Source organism: Mus pahari, chromosome 8, assembly GCF_900095145.1.
Source record: "Mus pahari chromosome 8, PAHARI_EIJ_v1.1, whole genome shotgun sequence".
Taxonomy (NCBI): Eukaryota; Metazoa; Chordata; class Mammalia; order Rodentia; family Muridae; genus Mus; species Mus pahari.
Window position 1 is genome coordinate 40,926,151 of NC_034597.1, and position 9,275 is coordinate 40,935,425.

Below are 9,275 nucleotides of genomic sequence, written 5' to 3' on the forward strand. Positions count from 1 at the left end.
TTTTCCTGTAATTCTTTAAAGGATTTTTGTGTTTCCTCTTTAAGGACTTCTACCTGTTTAGCAGTGTTTTCCTGTAATTCTCTAAGGGTTTCTAACTCTTTAGCAGCATTCTCCTGTATTTCTTTAAGTGAGTTATTAATGCCCTTCTTTAAGTCCTCTACCAGCATCATGAGGTATGATTTCAAATCTGAGTCTTGCTTTTCAGGTGTGTTGGGGTATCCAGGACTGGCTGAGGTGGGAGTGCTGGGTTCTGATGATGGTGAGTAGTCTTGGTTTCTGTTAGTAAGATTCCTACGTTTGCCTTTCACCATCTGGCAATCTCTGGAGTTAGTTGTTATAGTTGTCTCTGGTTGGATCTTGTTCCTCCTGTGATTCTGTTAGCCTCTGTCAGCAGTCACGGGAGTCCAGCTCTCTCCTGAGTCTCAGTGGTCAGAGTACTCTCCAAAGACAAGCTCTCCTCTGGTAGGGAAGGTGCACAGAGATCTGGCGTTCAGACCTGCCTCCTGGCTGAAGATGTAGGCCCAAAAGGGGACCTGTCCCAGAAAATGTATCCCCTCTTCATTTTTCACACTCACCTGCACAGACTGGTCTCCGAGGGACCCTGGACACGATATGGCTCTCTCACCTTCTCTGGTGGAATGACCCTTCCCGGGTGGCCACCTTTCCTCTGGCGGGGAAGGTGCCCAGATGTCTGGAGCCTGAAACCGGGTCTGTCCCAGAAGCTGTGTTGCTTCTGTCTGTCCCAGCAGCTGTGTCGCTTCTGCAGTCTGCCCTCTCACTGGCGCTGACTGGAGCCTGTGCAACCCAGAGAAAAGATGACTCCCTTACCATCTGAGGAGGTGAGAGCCCTCCCAGGTGGACACCTCTCCTCTGGCAGGGAAGGTGTCCGGATGTCTGGAGCCAGAAATGGGTCTGTCCCAGAGCTATGTCACTTCTGCAGTCTGCCCTCTCACTGGCGCCAACTGGAGCCTGCGCAACCCAGAGCAAAGATGGCTCCCTTACCAGCTCAGGCGGTGAGAGCCCTCCCAGGGGATACCTCTCCTCTGGCTGGAAGGTGTCTGGATGTCTCCTATTCTTGGTTTTCAACTTGACTACATTTATAATTAAATGAAACAGTTAAGTATAATTATGTGTGTGTGGGGGGGTCTTAGTTAAATCATTTGAAGTGGGAAGAGCTACCTTTAATCCATATCTTTTGAGGTCTGAAAATAGAAAATGTACTTTTAAGGTGGGCTACAAGTTATGGTCATAGTCTACATAGAGGACATGGAAAAAAGAAGTACTTTCTCTTTGCCTGCTTGCCTTCACTCTAAAGGGCAAGTTCATTACGTCACTGATATTAGAGCCTTATTTGGGTTTTCTAAGTATACTGAAGATTAGCTGAAATATCAAGTCTGGTAGGTTGATCTACTCTTTTTTGGACTTTCTGTTGGTAGACAAAAATTACTGAACTATTTGGACCACAACCTGTAAGACACTCTTCTAAATTCCATATGTGTTCATTCTATCAGTTCTGTTCCTCTAGAGAACTCTGAATAATACAGACTTCAGTACCAGGAAGAATTATTGAGCAATAGTGTATAAGGGTGTCTTTTGTAAACATCTGAAATAGACATTTTAATTTGATGACACCTACAGTTACCAAAGCCTCTCTAGATACTGAAGCCTCTCCTGGGAGCTCAGAGGGTACTAAAAATCCATGGTATGTCATGTTACACAAACTTATTAAAACAAATGCATTTGCTAATTCTGAATCAACAGTTATGAGACACAAGTAATTTGGTTATTCTCTACAAAAAAAAATCTTTTGACAACTTTTAGGAAAATGAGAAAAATAAAGATGCTGGTTTGTTGTTCCTACATCTCTGGATGAATTGGCAAAGGAAAGAAGTGATAAAAAAGAACCAAGTTCTAGTATCTCAGAATGTAGGAGCAGACAACAATAAATTCAGTGATAAAATTGACTGGATCCAGATAAACATAAGCAGTCTAAATGTTTCTAATTGTACGCTTTGAGAGAATCCTTTTCCAATAACCTGAAGATATTAAGTTGTAGACAATCAAGACAAAGCACTTATTATAAGATTGGCTAAAATACAATGAAAATTCAAGATCAAGTCCTGGAAAGTATCAGGAGGTAAAGTCACAAGTTCTTGGGATGGAGTTCTGCATCTTGGGATGGAGAAGATCCTACTGATGATGAGAAATTTGAACACTCAGACTGACAACAGTTTATTTTACCAGAGGAAGTAGTCTCTCCACACTCAGCAGAAGATGTAGTCTTATCCTGACTCCTGAAATATTACCTTTTACACCTTTGAGTGAGGAGATTAATTTTTCTTTGTCTACTACACTAGCTATGACTTTCTCTGAAGGAGACATCAGGCATAACAATACTGATGTTGCACAGAGTACACCAATACATGCTTCTAGACCAGAAACTAGACAAGGCAAAACAGGTTTCTAGAGGGAAATGTAGTCACACAGAAGTTTACTACACTACTAAAATGAAATTCTTAGGCAAATGGATGGATCTGGAGGATACCATCCTGAGTGAGGTAACCCAGTCACAAAAGAACACACACGATATGCACACACTGATCAGTATATATTAGCCCAGAAGCTCAAAATACCCAAGATACAATGTGCAAAACACATGACACTCAAGAAGAAGGGAGACCAAAGTGTGGATACTTCATTCCTTGCCAACATCCACTCCAGTAGTGACAAACATGACAGGCCAAAAGTCTGGATGCAGTCCCGAGGCAAAGAGTTTCACAGAAAGTTAGTCTCCTGGAACTGTGGCATCCCATAGCATGTATGCTCCAATTTTGTCCTTGCAAATGGATCTGTGTGCTTCCTTTCAGTATTGTTTTGTTATAAGTGCCTCCAAACAATGACTTGCCAAATACCTAAGCAAAATTGAACTTTGCTTCCTGGCCTTCACCAATGCCCTAGGTAGTCCTTGAGCCAACCCTGGGCTTGGAATTCAGTAAGAATGTTGCCTATTCAGTGACATTCAGAATTGCCTCTAGTATTGTAAGAGAGATAGTGAAAGAAATCAGGCTTTACTATCTACTACATAGAGTTAGAAATCTCAAGGTAAGCTTAGCAAAGTAAGTTTAGAATTCTTAGTATAGTTATGTATGGCAGACTACATTACTTATTAGGAGAAAAGTCCCCCCCCACACTATCACTTAGAATAAAAGCCAAGTGGCTCCCATATACAGGAATTTACAATGGTTTAGGAAGAAAATCAGGCTGAGTATTACATTATTCATGAGAAGGTTAGCTAGAATGGAACTCCCTAATTAGAACCACACTTGGATGTGAAAGTCCTTGCCCCAGGGAGTGTAAAGACTTCACACCTGGCTTCTAAGACTATAGCTGACCTTAGATAGACTTTGTCTCAGTTGTTNTATTGCCCAGTTCCTGCCAGTCTTTGTGTTTACATTCTTCTGTTTTGTGTAAGAGTCATTAAGCATCCAGTAACCTCATTTGTACCTTGCCAATGTGTCACCTAACTTCCATATTTTATTCTGTATAAAGTTTGATGCATCATTTGACAAATTACATTCAGTTTTATTCTCTCTCTCTCTCTCTCTCTCTCTCTCTCTCTCTCTCTCTCTCTCTCTCTCCTCGGACTGTTTGTCACTCATTCGCCAAATTCTCGCTCTCCTGCAACCAAGAGACCTGTTCCACGCAGACCAGGGACCCAAGTGAGGTCCGTCTGCGACAGTTCCTTCTCAGAATGGGGAACATAACACCCAGGGAAAGAGTTACAGAGACAAATTTCAGAGCAGAGCCTGAACGAACAACTATCCAGAGACTGCCCCACTTGGGGATATACCCCATAAACAACCACCAAACCCAGACACTAGGCAGATGCCAACAAGAGCCTGATGACAGGAGCCTGATATAGCTGTCTCCTGAGAGGCTCTGCCAGTGCCTGGCAAATACAGAAGTGGGTAGTCACAGTCATCCATTGGACAGAGCACAAGTTCCCCAATGAAGGAGCTAGAGAAAGTACCCAGGGAGCTGAAGGGGTCTGAAGCCCCATAGGAGGATCATCAATATGTACTGACCTCCAGAGCTCCTTAGATTTATACCACCAATCAAAGAAAACACATGGTGGAACTTGTGACTCTAGCTATATATGCAGCAGAGGATGTCCTAGTTGGTCATTAATGAGAGGAGGTGCCTTTGGTCCTGTGAAGTCTCTATGCCCTAGTATATGGGAATGCCAGGACCAGGAATGGGAGTGGGTGGGTTGGAGAGCAGGGGGAGGGGAGATAGGGGATTTTTGGAGGGGAAACTAGGAAAGGGCATAACATTTGAAAGGTAAATAAAGAAAATATCTAAAAATTAAATAAATAACAATGAATTTATGAAATTCTTAGGCAAATGGATGGATCTGGAGAATATTATCCTGAGTGAGGTAACCCAGTCACAAAAGAACACACATTATATGTACTCACTGATAAGTGGGTATTATCCCAGAAGCTCAGAATACCCAAGATACAATTTGCAAAACACATGAAACTCAAGAAGAAGAAAGACCAAAGTGTGGATACTTCAATCCTTCTTAGAAGGGGGAACAAAATACCCATGGGAGGAGTTACAAAGTTCTGAGCAGAGACTGAAGGAAGGACCACACAGAGACTGCCCTACCTGGAGATCCATCCCATATACAACCACCAAACCCAGACACTATTGTGGATGCCATCAAGAGCTTGGTGACAGGTGCCTGATATAGCTTTCTCTATTCTTCCTTTTCTATAATGCTATTTTTATTTAAATAAATCTATTTAAATCAGTTACAAAATTATAATAACCAGGGAGCACTTTCTGTCCCTAATAGTTGGCACAATGTCTCTAAATAATCAATGAAATAATAAAAATAATAGCTGTAAACTTTACAAATCTTGGAAGAAACGCAAATAATGCAGGTCAAAGAAGCCTCTAAACCGATTAAAACAGTTAACCACAAAAGGTTGTCTTTAATGTCTGTCATAGTGAAACTTTAAAACAGTAAAACAAAAAATTCCAAAAACAAGAGAATGCGTCAAGTTATAAATAAAAGAACCATCATTGTATGAATAAGGACAGCAACAACAGACATGCTAAAATAGATAGAGAAAAGTCTACAATGCCTCAACTCTACACAAAGAACTTTGAGGAAATGAAGAATGAGGTCAATGGGAGAAATTATCTTCCCCCAGAAGAGAGCACACCAATTGGTTATCCAATAGCAAATGACAGTACCTGAAATCATTCATGCAAGTAACATTATGTAGGCTGAGCAGGCTATATTTAGAAATAAATATTTTTATACATACATACATACATACATACATACATACATACATGTAATAATTGATGAAAAAGAGGGCACATTTTTTCACATTTCACAAATAAATTTATTGAACTTCATTACCACACTTTTTCATTTTATTTTATTTTATTTTATTTTATTTTATTTCATTTTATTTACATTCCAGTCATTGCCTGCCAGTGTCCCCTACCGTAGTTTCTCATCTCATTCCTCCATCCCCTTGACTCCAAGAATGCTCCCCCTCTACCAGACTTCCCACTTCCCTTGGGTCTCAAATCTCTCAAGGATTAAGTGCATCTTAACCCACTGCATCCAAACCAAGCTGACCTCTGCTATCTATTTGCTACGGGCCTCTTACTGGTCCATGTATGCTCCTGGTTAGTGGCTCAGTCTCTAGGAGCTTCCTGGGGTCTCAGTAAGATGAGTTTGCTAGTCTTCCTAAGGTGTCATTCTCCCTTTCAGCTTCTTCAATTCTTCCCCTAATTCCACCTTAGGAGTCCCCTATTTTAGTCCAATTGTTGGGTGTATCTGCCTCTGTCTCAGTCAGCTGCTGGTAGGGACTCTCAGAGGACAGCCATGCCAGACTCACATCTGTATCATCAGTAAGAGTGTCAGCCTCAGTGGTCCCCTCCCCCATGAGCTGGATCCCAAGTTGGGCCAGTCATTGGACTGCCTTTTCTTCAGTCTCTTCTAAATTTTTGTCTCTGCAGTTCTTTTAGACAGGAGCCATTCTGGGTCAGAAACTTTGACTGTGGGTTAGTAACCCTGTCCCTCTACTTGAGGCCATGTCTATCGATTGGAGGTAGACTCTTCATTTTCCCTCTCATCAATGTTGGGCATTTTGGCTAAGGTGGCCTCCAATGATACCTAATAGTCTCTCACCTCCCAGGTCTCTAGTACTTTTTAGAGGGACTTCCACCTCCCACCCACCCCCTTCCAAAGCTACTTATTTCCACTCATTCTTTTGGTCCTCTGGGCTTCTCTCCTATTTTCCAACCCATATCTAATTTTGCTCCCCTTTTATCCTCTCCCTTCCCTCTCCCACTCATGTCCCTTCCTCCCTTTGCCTCCTGTGATTATTTCATTCCCCCTTCTAAGTGGGATTGGAATATCCTCACTTGGGCCTTTCTGCTTGTTTCACTTCTTATGGTCTGTAGGTTATATTCTAGGTATTCTGTACTTTTTGGCTAATATCCCCTTATCAGTGAGTACATACCATGCATGTTCTTTTGGATCTGAGTTACCTCACTCAGAATGATATCTTCTAGTCCCATCTCCTTGCCTACAAAATTCATGATGTCCTTGTTTTTAATAGTTGAATAATATTCCATTGTGTAAATGAACCACATTTTCTGTATCCATTCTTCAGTTGAGGAACATCTAGCTTCTGACCAATACCAATAAGGCTGCTATGAACATGGTGGAGCATTTGTCCTTGTGATACATTGAAGTGTCTTTGGGGTATATGACCAAGAATGATCACTGGGGTGTTTCTTGTATGCAGCAAAATGTATCTCGTTTATGTATCCAGTCTGTTAGCCTGTGTCTTTTTATTGGAGAATTGAGTCCATTAATGTTGAAAGATATTAATGATATATGATTGTTAGTTCCTGTCATTTTTGTTGCTAGAGGTGGTATTATGTGTGTATGAACCTTTTCTTTTGGATTTCTTGTGAAAGTTTAATTTCTTCTGTTTTCTTGGGTATAATTACCTTCCTTGTATTGGAAATTTCATTCCAGTAACCTCCTTAGAGCTGGATTAGTAGAAAGATAATGTTTAAATTTGGTTTTGTCATGAAATATATTGGTTTCTCCATCTACAGTGATTCAGAGGTTTGCTGGGTATAATGTCCTGGTTGTGTTCTCTTAGGAGCTGGATGACATTTGTCCAGGACCTTCTTGCTTTTAGAGTCTCTGTTGAGATGTCTGGTGTAATCCTGATAGGTCTGCCTTTATATGTTACTTGACCTTTTCCCCTTACCACTTTTAATATTCTTTCTTTGTTCTGTGTATTTAGTGTTTTGATTATAATGTGACAAGATTTTCTTTCCTAGTCCATTCTATTTGGTGTTCTGTAAGCTTCTTGCACATTCATGACTATCTCTTTCTTTAGAAAAGTTTTCTTCTATTATTTTGCTGGATATGTTTTCTTGTCCTTTGAGTTAGAATTCTTCGTCCTTTTTTATTTCTATTATTCTTAGGTTAGATCTCTCTCTCTCTCTCTCTCTCCCTCTGTGTGTGTGTGTGTGTGTGTGTGTGTCCTGAATTTCTTGGATATTTTTCATTAGGAGCTTTTTATATTTTGCATTTTCTTTGACTGATGTGTCAATATCTTCTGTAGTATCTTCTATGCCTGAGATTCTCTCTTCTATCTCTTGTATTCTGTTGGTGATGTTTGCATCTGCAGCTCCTGATCTCTTTTCTAAGATGATCATCTCCAGGGTTGCCTCCCTTTGTGTTTTCTTGTGTGTGTGTGTGTTTTCTTCGCTGTTTCTATTTCCACTTTTATTTCTTGGACCATTTTGTTCAATTCCTTTACCTGCTTGATTTTATTTTCCTGTATTTCTTTAAGGGATTTGTTTCTTCTTTAAGGGTTTCTACCTGTTTGCCTGTGTTTGCCTTTAAGGGAGTTCTTTAAGGGAGTTCTTTACATTTTCCTTAATGTAGCACAAACATCCCAGCTGTCATCTTCATGAGATGTGGTTTTAGGTCATTATCTTATTTTCCAGGCATGCTAGTAAATCCAGGGCTTGCTGTAGTGGGAAAACTGTGTTCTGTTGGTGCCAAATTGCATTGGGTTCTGTCACTATTGATCTTATGCTTGCCTCTGGCCATCTGATTCTCTCTAGTGTTAACTGGCCTGGGTGTTTCTGACTGGAAAGTGCCTCCTTGGTGGCAGGTTGACCTCTGTGACCTGAGTTAGAGAAGGTCTCCTTGGAGGCAAGCAGTGTTGTCTCTGGTTAGTAGACCTCCTATGTCTTTGATTAGAGCAGGCCTCCTGTATCCCTGGTTACCATGGATCTTCTGCACCCTTGTTTACTGCAGACCTCCTGGAAGGCTCACAGGCTGTGATTTTGTTCAGGGTGAGAAAATGGAGGTAGAGCTGGGAGGAGGGGTGTGGAGATGTGGGGTTCTGGGCCAGCTGGTGTGGGTATTTGGACAAGATTCTCACCTGTGTCTTTGGTTTCTGTGGACCTTCTGGGAGGCAAGCAAGTTGTATCATTTGAGTGGGTATGGGGCTACTGAATTGGCCCTGGTGTGGAAGTGGGACAGAAGGAAGGTAGAGCTCAGGGTGGGGGAGGGTAGATTGGGGGGAGGATGTCCTGAGTCAGCTGGAGTCTGTGGGGGTCCCAGCTGGTATGGGTATTTGGGCTAGGTTCTCACCTGTGTCTTTGGTTGCTGAGGACCTCCTGGGAAGCACAAAAGCTGGGGTAGTGAAGCAAGAGGCCATAAATTTAAGGAGAGAAAGGCAGGTATACGAAAGGGTTTGGAGGGAAATAAAAAGGAAGGGAGAAATATTGTAATTATATTATAATATCCAAAGCAAAGAAATAATACAAAATAATCATTACCAAAAAAGTGACTCTTAATGTTGTGTGTAATTTTAAAATGCACGCTTGCTCCTTGCCAGGTGCTGACAACCTCAATCTCACCCAGCTCCCACAGCTAGCTTTGCCAAACCTCTAACAACTGCCCTGAGGCTGTACCCTTTCTGTGACCCTTCTGACTCCCCACAGATGGAAAATACCAGAAAGCCTTAGTGTTTTAAAAACCATCCAGGTAACACAACTGATGAGTGAAGAATTTCTTGCCTACCCTTCTTAGCCTTCACAGCTGTCTGTAGAGGCTACAAAATATTGGTCCCCAAGAGTTACATGCCTGCTACTTCCTCTCTATTCCACAGCCTGGTCCAAACCCCACCTCTTGTGACCCAGAAATA